At 46.8% G+C, this 16,876-nt stretch overlaps 1 pseudogene across 1 annotated transcript; it reads left to right on the plus strand.

Moving 5' to 3' along the window:
* The first annotated feature begins 1,222 nt into the window (after positions 1–1,222).
* Positions 1,223–11,971, plus strand: LOC125515207 (uncharacterized; annotated as a pseudogene). The gene is made up of 13 exons (XR_015609432.1): positions 1,223–1,627; positions 1,784–1,898; positions 1,977–2,079; positions 2,179–2,220; positions 3,659–3,846; positions 6,386–6,407; positions 8,870–10,079; positions 10,159–10,265; positions 10,357–10,560; positions 10,669–10,813; positions 10,931–11,035; positions 11,110–11,212; positions 11,694–11,971. The product of XR_015609432.1 is annotated as an uncharacterized LOC125515207 (transcript).
* Positions 11,972–16,876: the final 4,905 nt, after the last annotated feature.

A 16,876-nucleotide genomic window follows, 5' to 3' on the forward strand; every position in this document is an offset into this window, starting at 1 on the left:
AAGGTGGGGTCACTGATGGATTAACCAATCTATACTAAGCAGATTAGGATAAGCAGGTAAGGTATGAAAGCAGGTAACAAAAACAGGCTATGCATCAGAGTAGGATCATACATAAAGTAGTAGCAGTTCTAATGCAGGCATGAGAGGGAAAGAAATGGGCGATATCGGAATGTTCAAGAGGGGTTTGCTTGCCTGGAAGCTCTGCTGAAAAAGAAGAAGTGTCGTCGACGTAGTCGATCACAGGGGCGCATCGGTCTTGGGGTCTATCGGAGAGAAGAGGGGGAAGAAATAGTAAATACAGAGCAAACAAATGCAACAGAAAGCACAACATGGCAGTAAGGTACGCTAGGAGTGCTCTAACGCAGTACTACACATTGCAGACGAAGAGGGAAAACATCCGGAGGGGTTTTCCCGGCGTCTGGCTTTTTCCGGACAGACAAAAGAGAGGGGACAGTTCCATGTTTAGCATGCTAGGAGCATATCCAAAACAATAAGGTGCGCATCAAAGGCACCTCCTTCGCCCATTCCACCTCGTCAATTTTACTGTGCTAGCGAGAGAGAAAAAAGTAAAAAAGCGTAGGACGTCGATGCCTTCTTTTCTTTCTCTCTTTGTACACGCAACCTCCCCTTTCCTCCCTTCCCTAGGCTGCCGCCGCCACTGCCCCAGCTCCTCCGCCGCCCGGCACCACAGTACGCCGCCTCTATCCCCGCCCCGAGCTCCGCCGCCTCCACCACCGGCTCCTCGCTGTAGTGCCAGCACCGGCCCGAACACCAGCTTCCTCACCCCTCCCTTTCTTCCCCGAGTACGGTAGCGGAAGGAGGGCCGCGACGCCGCTCCCGAGCACGGTGGGACCACTTTCGTCTGATCTGTCGATTTGCCAGACTCAGGTCGACATCGCGGCCACTGTCCAAGGTGAGGAAGAGGAGTGCGGCGGCGGGCTCTTCGAGTCCGGGCCCTTGCTGCTCGTCTTCCTGCTCATCATCCAGGGCGGCGGCATGGACCTCTCCTGCTACGGTGAGAGGCTGCTCAGCTCTGCGCGCTTCGCGCGCTCCCTCGACCTCCCCCCTCCCCGGCCCCAACCCCTTCTTGCTCGAGGTATCGCGTTGCTCCCTCCCTCCCTGCCATCCACCCTTCGTCCTGTGTTGCATCCAGCCATCCAGTGATATTGATTGGTTGCTTTTCATTGTGCCATGCGCCTGTAGGTTCCAGTTTGAGCTCCTGATGCGGCAGTCGCTGGATTTGATAAAAGGGCCTGCAAGCTGCAGAAATTTGGGATAAAAAATACATGATGAGCCTATTAAACATGGTTTCTGTTTCACCTGGATCCTACTTAGTACAATATCCAACAATTTAGGCAATCGGACACTGATTTCAAGCCATGGTTCATCATGTTGCATATATTTGTACCGAATATTCACTCAGTTTTTTGTTAAATAAGCTACCTTTGTAGCTTCCATCATTTGGAAGATAAGTTTTTTTAGTTTAATAAATATAAGTTACTTCTGTCAGTTGTAATGGAATATTCATGTTTTGGACTTTGGCCATAATTTGTAGAAGGAAATGGATACTGCTGTCATTCAGAAGGACTTGGGCCTTCCAGTTGGAGAAGCAATATTCGGGAAAACAGTATGCTTTTCGTGTATAAGTTACTTTTATCTACTTTCCACAAGAAAGATCCCATTTGAATAGAAACTTGTATTTACTGTGCTAGATACTGTTACTTTTATCTACTTTCCACAAGAAAAATCCCATTTGAGTAGAAACTTGCATTTACTATGCTAGATACTTATCCTGGGGTTCGGAGCCATTGGCATGGAAATTGCCAAGAGACTAAGACCATTTGGAGTGAAAATTCTTGCTACAAAAAGAAACTGGTCATCAAATACAGTGTCTTGTGGTAAGCTGCAGTAGTTGCAGTATCATTCCCTTATTAGATGTTGTGTTATCTTCCTCTCTCAAAATATTGCTATTGCAGATCTTGATGGGTGGTTGACAAGAAAGGTGGTCCAGAAGATATGTACGAACTCGTTCAAGAAGCTGACATAGTTATAACTTGCATGACGTTAAACAATGAATCAGTTAATTCTTCTCTTTGTTCATTTATTTAATAAAAATTCTGCCAGTAATATCTCTATTTGACTTCAGTTAGGCGGTTACTAAGCTATAAATATTTATAGGTTGGGATTGTGGATCACAAGTTCCTGTCAGCTTTGAAAAGGGTACATGTATTTTTCTCCAATATACTTGTCTGCATCGTAGGAGATTTACATCTTCTCATTTCTTAAATCTTCTTCTGAGATTTATTTATTTTACGGAATAAATAAGCCATCATTCTTGATTTATCCTGTAAGAAGAAAATTTGTATATGAGGAAACATTAATCTTAGAATAGTGTTGGAGGATCAGATTGTGCTGGTGTATTCATTGGAATAACCATCAGAAAATGCCAAAGTGATCCCAGGAGCATATGTTCTTGTTTCAAAGAACAAGCGTGCTGCTCCAAGTTTTCAAAAGGAAAAGATATCAAGAATATTCATAGACGTACATGGAATGATACTGTATGTACAGCTCTTTTGGTAAAGTCTATAAAGAAATGCATACATATAGCCTCGTGTGTTCCCCGCAAAAAAAAAGCATCGTATGTTCCCCGTAAAAAGGGTGCCGTGTGTGTGCACCACTGCAGATCAAGGTTTTTTCCGAGTGGTAACCGACCAGAGCTTTCGCTGACCCCCAAGAAACAGTGTAACGGTTCGACTTTTTTGAAAAAAAAAATGAATTCAAATGCTAAGACTGTCAAATAGGCTCTTTATGCATATGTTATCACAACTCACTGCCTCCTGTGGTGGTGAGGTCCATAACTTACACCCTTGGAGGTCTTGGGGATTCCCCTATTGTCCCATCAATGTTTGCAGCTTCTTCAGCTGTAAATGGTGCATAGCAAAATAGTGCAGCAGCGAGGGTTAAAACCCACACCCCACACGGAAAAAAGGCATGTGCGAGGTGACCAGTGGAATACGTGAGAGTATGTGTGTGTGCCAGGTTAAAATTACATATTGTGACGCAAAAAAAATATCAAGAATTTGTTTGAATACGTTCAGACAGAATAATTCTGAGATTTCCGAGATTTATCGCAATTCGGTTCTTCCGGCCCATTCCAAAAAAGAAAACCGGTATCGGAAAAAAAACTTGCTGCAGAAACACATGTGACAGGCATAACCGACCCCAATCGGCACAAATTATGGGATGTTTTAACTATTTAAATTAGGAAGATATCTTGTAACCTGGCCCTTACGCCAGCAGAAATAAGATATCCTGTTTTTTATTGTTTGGCTCTATGTAAAGAAGATCCTCTTAGAATATATATTAATGAAACAAGAAATAATCAGCCTTATCTTCGAGCCTGTCCTCCACTATCAACCTAGCCGTACCGGGCTGGCGGTATTATCCATCATGAACTAAGGTTCGTGGCATAGAGTTGATATTTTAGTATTTCTCTCCTTGCACACACATAAATGGACATATTTCATGACAAAAACTTACAGAGTGCATATATTATTTTGCAATCTACATATAGGATCTGTTTTTGATTTTTGGAAAACTGTGAAGTATGCACCTGACAGCAGAACTCCCATTCTCAATAACTGCCATGTTCTTGTAGGCATCATATCTCATCAATATTGCCAGAGGGCGCCTACGGGACTACACGGGTGTGTTTAATCACCTTGAGTCAGGTCATTTAGGTGGTTTAGGCATTGATGTTGCTTGGACGGAGCCATTCGATCCAGAGGATCCAATTCTGAAATTCCTAAATGTTATTATAACACCACATGTTGCAGGAATCACAGAGTTGGTTTGCACTTGTTTCTTTGCAATACACAGAGTTGGTTCTCATTTACCAATCATGTAGTTGTCGCTAGTAGTTATATCTTGACAACTCCTATACTGACATTATACTATTTGTGTTAAAAGAACTAGATTCAGAAGCGCCACATTTATTTATTTATTTTTGAGCCAACTGTGACGTTTTAATATCATTAGGTAGCATCAATTACATTAGCCTCTATAATACGTCTGGTGGATCATCTTTCCAAACAAAACTAGCACTAGAATCATATGATTTATGAGCTACCTGTAACACCCTTGATGCGACTATAGCTCCCACGTGTCGAGGCACGACTTGGAGACATAATCGCATTGAAGGCATATGTCGCAAGTTAGGCAATCTTCACAACATTTCATGTAATAATAATAAAAGGGGAGAATATAGTTGGCTTACACTCGCCACGTCAATCAAGAACATAAATAACATTACATCATCCAAAACACTCATGGCCCGACTACGGTGCCAAAATAGAAGAGAACCCAACATGCGACACGGTCCCAATCACCCCCAACTGGGCACCACTACTGATCATCAGAAAAAGACACGTAGTAACACTGAGAGTCCTCGTCGAACTCCCACTTAAGCTCGTACTCGTCACCTGGGGCGGAATCACCTGGACCTGCATCTGGAGTTATAGTATCTGTGAGCCACAGGGACTCAGCAATCTCGCACCCTCGCGATCAAGACTATTTAAGCTTATAGGTATGGCAAGGTAAAATATGAGTGGAGCTGCAGCAAGCGACTAGCAAGTATGGTGGCTAACTTATTCGCAAAAGAGAGCGAGAAGAGGGGGCAAAGCACGAGCGAGAAGCTAGAGGGCAACCTGCGCAAACATTACTCCAACACCGTGTCCACTTCCCGGACCCCGCCGAGAAGAGGCCATCACGGTAACATACTCAGTTGATTCATTTTAATTAATTAAGGTTCAAGTTATCTACAACCGGACATTAACAAATTCCCATCTGCCCATAACCGCGGGCACGGCTTTCGAAAGTTCAATCCCTGCAGGGGAGTCCCAACTTAGCCCATGACAAGCTCTCACGGTCAACGAAGGAATAGACCTCCTCCCAAGACGTTCCTATCAGACTCGGTATCTCGGTAACTCAAGACACTTCGACAGGTTAAAACAAGACCAGCAACACCGCCCGAATGTGCCGACAAATCCCGATAGGAGCTGCACATATCTCTTTCTCAGGGCACACTCAGATTGTCCTAGGTACGGGTAGGCCAGCCCAGAGTTGTCCCTGGTGGCCACCGGTAGCTGACAGGTGGACCAACACTCAGAGGAGCACTGGCCCGGGGGGGTTAAAATAAGATGACCCTTGAGTCTGCAGAACCCAAGGGAAAGAAAAGGCTAGGTGGCAAATGGTAAAATCAAGGTTGGGCATTGCTGGACAAGCTTTAATCAAGGCGAAATATCAAGGGGTTCCCATTATAACCCAACCGCGTAAGGAACGCAAAATCCGGGAACATAACACCGATATGACAGGAACTAGGGCGGCAAGAGTGGAACAAAACACTAGGCGAGAGGCCGAACCTTCCACCCTTTACCAAGTATATAGATGCGTTAAGATAATATAGCAATATAGTGATATCCCAACAAGTAAATAAATGATGTTCCAACAAGGAACGGCCTCCAATCTTCACCTGCAACTAGCAACGCTATAAGAGGGGGCTGAGCAAAGCGGTAACATAGCCAATCAACGGTTTGCTAGGATAATGGTGGGTTAGAGGTTGACATGGCAATTTAGGAGGCTTTCAAGCAAGTGGTAGGCATCGTAGCAATGGCATAGCAAAAGAGCGAGCAAACTAGTATAACAAAGATAGTAGTGATTTCGAGGGTATGATCATCTTGCCTGCACAGCTGTCAGAGTTGACTGGATCCTCAAAAGCAAACTCAACGGGCTCCTCGTTAGCGAACTCGTCTCCCGGCTCTACCCAAACAAGACAAACAAGCAACAAGGATACAATCAACCACGTGCAAACTCAAACAACACGATGCAAAGATGATATGCTATGCGGGATGCGATGCGGGATGCAAAATGCAAGATATGACAGGAAATGCATGAACCTGGCCTCAACTTGGAATTCCAAGGGTGCCACTGGAAAGATGAGATGAAATCACTTGAAAACGATATAAAGATCATCGGAATCGGAGTTACGGTTTGGAAATGGCAAGCGTTTTAGGAATGACACCGGTCTGCAATTTACAGCAAGTAGGCATTTAAATACAATGAAATGAACATGCTACAGCCACCAAACATGACAACAAAATGCATGGCAGGGATGCACACAAGATGCTTAACAAAAGACTAGCACTGAGCCATGGCCAATTCATCCATTATGAGGTTCAAACAAGCATCGCAAAAATGCAAATGCAAAACAGATTTCAGACAGTGAAATTAACACTTGTCTGAAATTTCAGATCACGAAGCCCTCTTCGGAGCAGCAAAACAACATGATACATGACCCGATTAAGACAAGTAAGAACATGGAATGGAGCTACTCAACAAGCTTAACAAAAGTCCCTAAGTTACCTGGGGCCAAAAGGGATCAAAAAATATACTAATAAGCACGCGAACATAGCTAAAACATAATCAGTTTTCAGACTTAGTGAAAACTGAGACATGCTGAAATATAACTCACGAAGGCATGTAAACGAGCTCGATGCACTCACCACGGTGCAAGTCATGGCAAGACAAGCATACATCCTTTAAGAAGGCACAAAATACAAGGTAGACATGGCAAGAACAATGGCATAGCATGCACGGATCAACTACAACAACGCCGGCAAAATCGCAAACGAGTTGACGATCTATCCAGATTCACAACGAAGCAAAAGTAGAGCTAGATTGACTCAAGCTAGGGGGCTCCATAATTGCAAACTAAGGCATGGATGGATAGAGCATAACATTATTAACAAAACTCCTTTACTGATCATCCTCAAAAGAGGCACGGATCACTAGGAAAGAAGCTGAACATATGGCATCATGAACTAAATAAACCCAGACTTAGTGAAAACTACTAAGTCCCTGAAAACAGAATTACCGGGTGCCTCACTTCGCAAGCTTGCACAAGTCACCACACACATCCTAAAAATGCATGGGTTGCACCTATGGATAGATGACAAAATCCTTAACAAAACATATGAAGGACTCACAGGCATAGCATGCACATAATAATCATGGAAAAAATGACAAAAGTCTAAGATGAACTAGCAGATCTGACAATTAACTCACGAAGCCTCCTTCTAGCAGCATTTCGGGCATCAAGATGCACTCAAATAAAAATGATGTAATGGAATGAAATGATGTACTCGTCGATACGAACATTTTGATATACTATATGTCCAAAACGGAGCTACGGATGCGGAGATACGGCCAGTCAAAGTAGGCATAAAAAATTAGGGTTTGGAGGGAAAAGTCAACCGTCGGGTTTTAGATCTGGATGTGGCACTGTTCATGCACTGTTCATCGGCGCGAAAAACGATGATGGCCGGCGCCGGAGGTGGTGGTGGTAGCCGGAGCTCGAGCTCTCCGAGGGGGGGGGGAGACCGGGGCGGCGCCGGCGTGCTCCCAGCGGCGGGGCCGGACGGCGGCGAGGTGGCGCGGTGCGGCGGCGGGGTCGGCGTGGAGCGGCCGGGCCGGGCGGCGGAGAGGCGGCCGTGGCGGCGCGGTGGTGGCCCGCGGCGGCGCCGGCCACCGGAGGTGGAGTAGGCGGCGGCGCGGTGTGGAGGGAGGCGCGGGGGCGCGCGTGGGCCGGGGGGGCCCGTCCCGGGCCCCGCGGGCTGGTGGCGGCGGCGATGTGGGCCTGAGGCGCGGGGCGAATGAGGGGGCGCCACGTGTCGGCGGACGTCGGGGCGGACAAAGTCCGTCGGTGGGACTTGTGTCCGGCGCGCGCGAGGTGGCGGATCTAGGGTTTCGGGGGGAAGAAGAAGAAAACGGAGGGGTCTATTTATAGGCATAAGTGGAGCTAGGAGAGTCCAAATGAGGTGCGGTTTTCGGTCACGCGATCGTGATCGAACGCTCTAGGACATGGAGCAGAGTTTGGTGGGTTTTGGGCCAAATTGGAGGGGTGTTGGGCTGCAACACTCACGAGGCCTTTTCGGTCCCTCGGTTAACCGTTGGAGTATCAAACGAAGTCCAAATGATACGAAACTTGACAGGCGGTCTACCAGTAGTAAACCAAGGCCGCATGACAAGTCTCGGTCCAATTCGGAAATGTTTAATCCCCACACACGAAAGAAAGCTAGAAATGACCACCGGAGGAGAACGAAGCACCGGAATGCAAAACGGACAACGGGGAAAATGCTCGAATGCATGAGATGAACACGTATGCAAATGCAATGCGCATGATGACATGATATGAGATGCATGACAAAGACAACAACACACGGAGACAAAGACCCGAACCCGAGAAAATAAATATAACTTAACGCCGGAAACGGCAAGAGTTGGAGTACAAATTGGGAAAGTTACATCCGGGGTGTTACACTACCTCATTGGCTTCATGAGCACACTGTTTAAACATCACAGTGCCAATTTGGATGATCAGCTTTCCTGGCCACAGGCCTGGTATGAAAAGGCAGTATTCTGTTGGAAGAACTTTTTTTCTCATGACTAAAAGCATCAGTAAACAAGAACATATATGCTTAAACAAAATGGTTTATTCTTTATTGATATTATCCACTTAGCAACCTCCTCTTTCTCTTTGCGCATAAACTGATGATTTTCCTTGTGGATTGTTGCTTCCTTTTTCGATATCCTAGAATTACTTTGAACTGAAGGACACCTCATTCAACCCCTGCTTAGATAGGCGTGTCATGTGCATTATCATTTCATTCTTAATAAAGGAAGTCACCACCATCATCATTAACTGTGTGTATTATCATTGAAATCTTCGACGCAAAAGAATTAAAGCTGGCTGACTTGTGTGACCATTTACCATTTCCTCTCGTACTGAATTTTGCTCTGCCTTTGTGTGCAGGTTGTTGGTGATGTTGCCCTCAAGCTTCACGCGGGGGAGCCATTCACCGAAATAGAATTTGTGAACTAGGCAAACTGAGTAGATGGCGGCATTGTTGATTTAATTTAAGTCGTATAACTAGACCCAGAATCCACCCTTCGTCCTGTCTTACATCCAGCCATCCAGTGATATTGATTGGTTGCTTTTCATTGTGCCATGCGCCTATAGGTTCCAGTTTGAAGCGGACACCGTCGTCGTCCCTTAGATTCCCTCCTCCACCGCAGATCGACTCCAGTTGCGTCGACTCCCGCTGCCGCCGGGGTATACTCCGCCAAGATCGCGCCACCACCGCTGCCGCCGGGGTATACTCCGCCAAGATCGCGCCACCACCGCTGCCGCCACTGGTATTTCCCTGCTCCTCTCTCCTTGCGCTAAACTGTACAAAATATATTATTTTCGTGGGCAAACTTATAGAAGTAGGATGGTCCTTTTTACCTTGGAGACATTGTCTTGTAGTTGAGGTTGGAGATGCAGAGCTTGGTGCAGCATATGGATAAGGCACGCCCAGTTTTACTTGTAGGTGTTGTTGATTTTATCATGCACTTCCATACAAAGATTAGAAGTAGAAGGTGTTCTGCTTACATTTTCCATGCAAAAAAAATTGACATTTTCATAGCATTACTGAATACAATTGTATTTGCATGACATTTATACACATTACTGAATGTACATCGCTGAAATTGAGCTCTTACGTACTCAGTGTCAGATACAAAGTTCAAGTATCAGTTCATATAAGGAATAGGCATCCTAACTTTGTAAAAGTAGATATGATAAACATAGGAACTTACTTCTGGTACTAATCCTTTGGTGCTTTTCTTTTTATTGCCACCAGTATAAGATTAAGCTGGACAGCAAAATCTTGGATAGTATGTAACACCCTTTCTGAATATTCAGAATCTGTATGCAAACACACTCAATTTGATCTAACTTTTGTTGATAGGCATAAACCACTACACAACATTATATGCTAGGAACGACGGGATGCACGTCAGAAAACTTGTCATGAATGATGCTTCAACGGATGCTGCAGTCATCTCATCTCCTTCAGTCATGATGAAAAAACATATGATAATCCCCATAATCCAGTGTCAATATTACTGATTTCTCCATGTGCTATGCAGCTTACAGGCATGGAAAGAGAATAGGAAAAACGATATACTTGCAGCTTCAGGTTTTCTCTAAACTTTTGTTTGCTATCTTATTTAATCACATGTTCAATTGATAATACACAAATATTTGTCTACTTTCAGGCAGCATTGAGTTTGCTGCACATAGTTAGTTCCCTAGGGAATGTTCAGTCTGGTGAAACATGTTAAGAAGAAGTATGGAAATCCGCCTGTGTTCATTACTAAGAATGGTAAGTCGCTGAAGATTGTATAGTTCCCTGCCGATAAGATTTTTGCCCTTAAATAAATTGTCAGTGATAATTAACTACTTATATATGGCAGGCATGATAGGTTGAAATATGTCTTCAAGATGATAAGAGGATACAGTACCACAACGAATACATGTTAGATGCTATAAGGTGATTTCATTTCTCTGTGCATATGCTAGAACTGAACCACCAACACTGAGCATCATCAATGTGTGCCACTGTAATCGCTGACCAGATTGGTACTTAAGTGCTCGATATGCAGCCTGAACTACTGCAGGTACTTTGTGTGGTTCTAACTATCCATGTTTATATTTAAATGTCAATAAGATCAGTATGGATGTGGAGCCATGGTTCTGCTCACTAGCGACAATGTGTATTCTTGCAGTTAGAATGGAGTTGTTTTAAATACTAGACTATCTACAGGACTGAGCGCTACAGGTGCAGAGGATAGTTCTTTCGATTAATTGTCGTGTTGAGGCAAGTGCACGGCGGACCTTTTCTCCGTATACTTGACTGTGTTGTTGACGCAGGTACACACCCTCCTCTCTTCTTCCTGATATTTTCCTTCCCCTTTCTTCCAGTGCCCTACTTCTAGACCATCTCATCTATGTAATCATGAAATTTCATTTTTCTAAAATTTAATTCAGGTCTATGAAAATAAGTTGAGTAGTCTGACTAGAGGATGACAGAGGACGTCCAGATTTTGATCCAGCAGCCTTGCCCCCTTTCGTCCGGCGTGCCGCCTGCAGGAGGTTACGTTCTAGATCTTCAGAATTTTTAGGTACTCACTCTCCCTTGATGCTCTTTGATCGAACCTACTTTGCAGGAAAGCGTGCCAGTAGTAAGAAGTTTTAGCAAGTCTGTTATTGAAAGTGCTGTAGGCACTGATGTGATCCGAGGTGACCAACCTGAGCAGCAGTTTAGTGAAGGTATACTCAGACCCGAGGATCCTAGAAAATTATAAATTATAGTTGTTTGCATAGCCAGATCATTGATGGGTGCATATTATTGTGCACACAAGCAAACTTAGTTGAGTAGTTCATTGATTAATTTGGACTAACTGAATGTGATCTTCCCAATCTAATATGTGTACTTCTAGCTCTAAGGACTAGCAAGAGTTAAATATTGCAGGTTGTAAATGATGGAACTCATATAACTAAATGTGAAGGAAGTACCGAGAGTTGCTAATTTCGTATTTTTGGTTTGTACAACTCAGGTGTTTGATACAGTTCTCCTAAAAAGGGAGAAGTGTCTGAGGTGATTTTTTCTTTGCATGATATTACAGTGTCCTCCCGTATTTTCTGTTTTTTGTAGGCATGTTAAAATGTTGTTGTTCTTTTTGACCACACTAATGTGTCTGTCCACTCACCAGTCACCGAGCCTAACTATTTTCTATTTATTTTTTTGTAGGAAATCTACTTGCTCTTTCAAGCTATGAATATTTTAGATCAGTATATTTTAAGGTTGTAAAGACTGATGTGTCGGCTAAAGCTTAAAGATCATAAATTCATTGTTTATCCTACCAAGTTTATTTCTCATTGAAGATTATTCTAGAAACTATATTATAAGCCCATTGCTACTTTTTACATGTAACTTATGGTATATCCTCATATATGTCAAGACTATAAAACAAGTGTCTTCGTCCTGCTCATACATCTTTTCATTATGATCTGCGTTAACCTCTCCCACTGCCTTGAGGTGCAAAGTGAATATGTTGATATTGATGTCATTTTATTCTTGACTAGATAAGGTCTAACCTTACTCTTGAATTTTCTTGGGGAAGTGTTCCAATCAAATGATGTGTGCACCCAATCATACAATAATGACCAATTGGCTGTAAACTTGTAGCAACCTGATAAGCTTTGTCCCATCGATTAGCAGGATCGGTGTTTCTCTTAGACATGTAAAGAAAGGTTACATGAGTTGAGATTAGGGATCAAACAAGACAGAAAATGTGCTGAGTCAAGATAGGGCCGCATAGGAACACCTCAAGAGGCCCGCCATTGGCGGGCCCCAACCACTAGTGATAGATGAAAGGACCGCGTATTTGGATTCTTTTCGTCGTTCTGAGCAACTTTCATGTATAAAACTTTTTCATTCGAGTTACGGATTATTTTATATTAATTTTCGAAGTTTAAACAATATTCTGTAATTTCTGGAATTATATTCTAATTCGAAAATAAATTGAAAATGCTAAGTGCACACAGAGAAGTGTACCCAGCAGTGGCTACAGAGGACGACAGGTGGGGCCACGTTGACTACCTAGTTAGCAGTCAACAGTGGACTGTTGACTGGTCCACTGACCAGGAGGGACCCACCTGTCATTGACTCCACTATTAGCAGTGTCTTTAATTTTTTTAGAAAACTTAGTTAGCATGTGGGGCCCATCTGTTAGTGTCACCTTTTAGTAAAACTAACCTAACCTTTTAATTAGTGATGGGTTAGCGCCTAATCAAAAGTCCAGGGGCCTGGTAGCCATCGACACCGAGGTCGGGCCGAAGCACTGTGCGCGCCGGCTACGAGAGGCACGGCGAGGCCGGCCGGCTGGCGCAGCCGCGAGCGGGGGGAAGGCGAAGCCGACGAGGAGGGGTGGTTGGGGCGCGGCTGCCGGCCCTAGCGGCGGGCGGAGGCAGCGGCGGCGGTCCGGCCGGGGCAGGTGCGAGGGAGGAGCCGCGCGGGCACGGGTGGCTGAGCAGCAGCAGGCGCGAGCAGGCGCATGGCCAAGGGCGCGCGCCGGAGCTCGGGTGAGCTGCGGTAGCGGCGGCTGCGGCCGGCAGCACACGACGACGGGAGCAGCGAGGGCGAGGCCATGGCCATCCGCGGCCAGCCGGAGCAGTAGGGCGGGGGCGCGGCCTCCAGCACGGACGCGCGCGCACGCGGCCTTGCCCTGGAGCACAGGGGCGGTGGGGGGCAGCGGTCGCCGGTGGCAGCGGCGCGGGGCGAGAAGCAGGGGGCGAGCGGGGCAAGCAGCGGCACAGGAGCGGCGACGCTAGGATGCGGCAGCAGCAGGGTTAGGCAGCGACGCGACAGCAGCACAAGAAGTAGTAGCGGCAGCTACGCAACATAGCAGCAGGGGCCGCGGGCTCACGGGCGGCAAGCCCGGACGCAGGCGGCGAGCGCAGCAGCAGATGGCACGGGGCGGTGCTGACGCAGCCGGGAAGAGGCATATGTGACCCCGGCGCAGGCGAGCACGGCTAGGGACGGCGGTACGTGGGTGCGGAAAGAGGGCTTGCGAGCGAGGGAAGCAGCCGCACGCCGCAGCAACAACGCAGGAGTAGGAGCCGCACACACGCATGTACGCGTACACAGGGGGGTTCGAGCACGACGGTGATGGCGGCCTACAACGTCTACGACGATAGATCGAGGACAGGAAGGGGGGAATCGGCGGAGAGGCTCACTGCGGTGCTCGTGGACGAGGTCGGGGAGCGCGGGGGTAGCCGGATGCGTTGAGCTCGTCGACGGGAGGCGGCGGCCGCAATGGGGAACCGGCTCGATGCTGAGCGTATGGTGTGGTCCTGCTTGATTCAAGGCCCGTAGACGAAGGAGTCGGCGACGAGGAAGCTCCTCGACATCCTCCCAAGCGCCGGGGAGCACGGTGGCCGCGGGATCGACGGATACATGGCGACGTGTGGTTCGGCCTCGAGCGAGGGAGGAGAGATCGAGACGGGGGTGGGGGAACTGGGGGAGCTAGGGTTTGACCAAGAGGGGGTGCGGCCTCAAGTAGTGCTGGGAGGGTTGGGATGGTTGGCACGTGGCCGGTCCGGCCATGGACCCGCGGGCAACGGCACGGCGCCATGGATGAACAGGGGAAGGAGATAAGATGGGGGGAGTTGGGTTGGGCCTCATGTAGCCATAGAGCCCAAGTGCACACTAGTTTCCTGCTCCTTTTCTTTCTTTTTATGTATTTCATTCAGCCACTATTCATATTTATTTGAGTGACAAAAAAATGAATTTAGTCAAACTTGAAATTTGGCACACAATTCGAGAACAACATTGTGGTGTTGCATAAAAAGTTTTAGAACCAACGGAAATGTTCAGGCAATTTTAAAAATTGAATAGGTCAATTAATATGCTGTTGGACCAATTTATATTTCCCTAGGGACTAAATGGTGAGCCAAATGATGTTGATTTCTACATGATAATTAGTTAGTGAAAATTTGCAACTCAGCAAACATTTTTGTTTTACTAATTGAAGGAATAAGAATTTGACTTGTTTTGGAAGTTGAATTTGATACGTATTTGAACCAAAGTAAGATTAGCAACAATAATTGCGATGACTCGGCACCATTAACATGTGATTACTGTAGCTTAATTATCCGGGCATTACAATCAACATCGTCCTTCGAACCCGAACAATCTGACAAGGATATTTTCCCTCTCTTGGGTGCCTCCACCTCCAAGTCTTCGGGGGCGGTCCTTTTCTTCCCGTGGGGTGAAGGGATATCCCTTTCTTCTTCTTCCCCTTTGTCTTCGTCTTCGGGAGAGGGAGCTTCAGTTTCCCCGGATGTAGCGTCCAGTACACCTTCAAAGCGGAGGCCACCTTCAGCCCTCTTGCTCTTCTTCTTGTCCTCCCTCGTCAGCATTTGATACTCCGCCGGGGCCAGCATCCTCAGTAACACAGGATCAGCTGAGTCTTCGGGAAGTGGAGCCGAACACCTGATTCGCTCCGCCTTCTTTATCCAGCCCTGGTTGAAGGTAGGTTTCTCAGTACATCATTGTGGGATAATTAATCGAATTGCGTTCAAGAGTTGGGTACTTACCGGAGTATCCTGATGGTTGCAGTCGAGGCCGATGTCCTCAGATGTGTCCAGCCACTGCTTTCGAGTCTTGAAGAATAGTTTCCACATCCCTCTGTGCGTTGTGTTGAAGAATTGCTAAAAAGTCCGCGGCCCTTCGGATTGAACTCCCACATGCGGAGAGGCCGTCGCTGACACGGGAGAACCCGGCGGACTAGCATCACCTAGATCACGTTAATGAGGCTGGTGTCCTTTTCGAGGATGCTCTGGATACGACTTTGCAGCGTCTGCACTTCATCAGTTGATCCCCAGCCAAGCCCTTTATTAATCCACGACGCGAGTCGCAATGGAGGGTCAGATCGAAATGCAGGCATGGCTGCCCATTTGGTACCACGAGGTCCGGTGATGTAAAACCACTCCCGCTGCCATAAGTTGGAGGTTTCCAAGAAGCTTCCCTTTGGCCAGACAGTATTGGCGAGCTTGCTCACCGTAGTGCCACCGCACTCCGCCTACTCCCCGTCGATTATCTTCGGCTTCACACTGAAGGTCTTGAGCCATAGGCCGAAGTGTGGGGGGTGCGGAGAAAGGCTTCACACATAATGATGAATGCCGAGATGTGGAGAAAGGAGTCCGGGGCTAGGTCGTGAAAATCTAGCCCATAATAGAACATAAGGCCGTGAACGATAGGGTGGAGAGTGAACCCTAGCCCGCGGAGGAAGTGAGGGATGAATACAACCCTCTCGCCAGATTTTGGTGTGGGGATAACCTGCCCCTTTGCAGGGAGCCTGTGGGGGATTTTCGCAGTCAGGTACCTCGCCTCCCGGAGCTTCGCGATATCTTCCTCGGTGACCGAGGAAGCCGTCCACCTGCCTTGGGAGCTAGATTCGGACATGACTAGAAGGCTTGGTAGCAATGAAAGAAATCGAGACCTGGGCGCTAGAGCTCGGGGTTGGAAAGGCTGAGGAAGAGGTAGGCATGGGGGAGAAAGATGGGTCTGAACCCCTTTATAAAGGCGATGAATATCGAACGCCTCCTCACGGGCCTTAAAGCTCGCCTATTCCCAAGGGATCGTGCAAACGACACGGTTGGATTACCCACACACATATTGATAAGAATCCTATGATAAGCGGGCACTATCTCAGCTTTGACAAGATGTGCCAATAAAGACTGCGCCTCGTAGCATGGAGCGAGAGGCTGAAAAGACAGTTCAAAATAATAACCAGGCAAGGGACGTAATGTCTCGCCACCAAAGTCATCAGTAAATGGGACTTGTTAAATATTATACCTTGTTGTGGTTGTATCTGGTGTCTGCTTCGCAAAGCCGGACACGTTTTCTGTGTTCAAGGAATACTTTGGAGTATTCGGAGGAGGAACCCGCCTTGCAATGCCGAAGACAATCTGCACGCCGGACACATCGTCATTGAAGCCTGGTTCAGGGGCTACTGAGGGAGTCCTGTATTAAGGGGTCCTCGAGTGTCCGGGCTATGTGACGTAGGGCCGGACTAATGGGCCATGAAGATACAAGATAGAAGACTTCCTCCCGTGTCCGGATGGGACTCTCCTTTCCATGGATGGAAAGCTTGGCCTTCGGATGTGAAGATTCCTTTCTCTGTAAACTGACTCTGTACAACCCTAGGTCCCTCTGGTGTCTATATAAACCAGAGGGTTTAGTCCGTAGAGGCAAGGATAATCATAATCATATAGGCTAGACAATTAGGGTTTAGCCATTATGATCTCGTGGTAGGTCAACTCTTGTAACCCCTATACTCATCAAAGTCAATCGAGCAGGACGTAGGGTATTACCTCCATCAAGAGGGCCCGAACCTGGGTAAAACATCGTGTCCCTTGTCTCCTGTT

Source organism: Triticum urartu, chromosome 6A (genome assembly GCF_056163025.1).
Source record: "Triticum urartu cultivar PI428250 chromosome 6A, HENAU_Tu73, whole genome shotgun sequence".
Taxonomy (NCBI): domain Eukaryota; kingdom Viridiplantae; phylum Streptophyta; class Magnoliopsida; order Poales; family Poaceae; genus Triticum; species Triticum urartu.